Below are 1,034 nucleotides of genomic sequence, written 5' to 3'. Positions count from 1 at the left end.
GGGGGGGGCGGCGGCTTGTTTACCGCGCGGTGATGCAACGGCCGGTGGTGACAGAGGCCTCGCGCCGCGCCTCTCGCATGACGTCATCAGTGCGGCACGTGGCGGGGGAGGGGGGCGGCCTCCCGCCCGGCCTCGGCCTCGGCCTCCGCTTCCGCCGTGCTGGCGGTGGAGGCAGGGAAGGGCGGGTCCGGGTCGGGCCGGGTGTCGCGTCGCTTTCGCATCCGTCTGCCCCTATGCAAAAGGGGCTTGTCTCGGCCGGGAGACCCCGGCTCATCGGCACTGGGGGGCCTTGGGCAGGGCTCCCGGTGACTTGGTTGTGCCTGTCCCTTGGTATCAGTAGGCCTTCCCTGCCCAGCAAAAAAAGAAGCCCTGGGGGTGGGTGATGATGTGGGGGGCTGTGCTCACTTCCGTGCTGCACAAAGCCCGATTGTAACAAGCCAGAGAGCAGATCTCCATAAATGCCCCTGACCCAAGCATTGTCACATCTGAAGTGTGGTTCTGTTCTCTGCCACGCCACCCACCCACTGAGGTGCAGTCAGGCCAGAGACTTTCCACTGGGACTTGGCAAATAGCTCTTTGGCAGTGCCCTGATATTGGGGGAATGGGGAATGGATGACTTCCTCTGAACTTGGGATAACCCCTCAGCAGAGCTATAACTGAAAAAATGCCACAGTCGCTTTCCCAATCATACCAGCCCTTCAGGTTTATGCTTGGCACGCAAAAGCCAGGCTTATTTTGTATAAATGTCCCACTTCAAATAAGCCCTTTGTTCAGCTTGGAAGTGAAAACAGGCTGTCAGTAGCAACTCTCAGCTGTCTGCCACATGGTGATCAACATGTCACAAGCACACAGGACTGCCAATAGGAAGCTAAAAAAAAAAAATCGTTGTTTCTTTGCCTAGCATGGGAAAACAAGAGAATCCTTGCACTAAATTAATATTAGATCTTTAAATGGCTTTATTATAGAATTTCCCTTAATGAGACCCTGTTTCAAGTATTGTATAAATGTTCTAGTTTCCAAGTTTCCACTTTCAC

The 1,034-nt window shown here is 54.5% G+C and overlaps 1 protein-coding gene across 1 annotated transcript in view; it reads left to right on the top strand.

Annotated features, from left to right (window-relative positions):
- RAB18 (RAB18, member RAS oncogene family) overlaps window positions 1-1,034 on the top strand; it is a 23,642-nt gene that overhangs the window by 509 nt on the left and 22,099 nt on the right. The gene's annotated exons all lie outside the window — the stretch shown is intronic.

The sequence above is a fragment of the Gavialis gangeticus genome, unplaced genomic scaffold (assembly GCF_001723915.1).
Source record: "Gavialis gangeticus isolate Ggan-Ray unplaced genomic scaffold, GavGan_comp1, whole genome shotgun sequence".
Classification (NCBI taxonomy): domain Eukaryota; kingdom Metazoa; phylum Chordata; order Crocodylia; family Gavialidae; genus Gavialis; species Gavialis gangeticus.
This window is presented reverse-complemented; position numbering and strand designations above follow the sequence as displayed.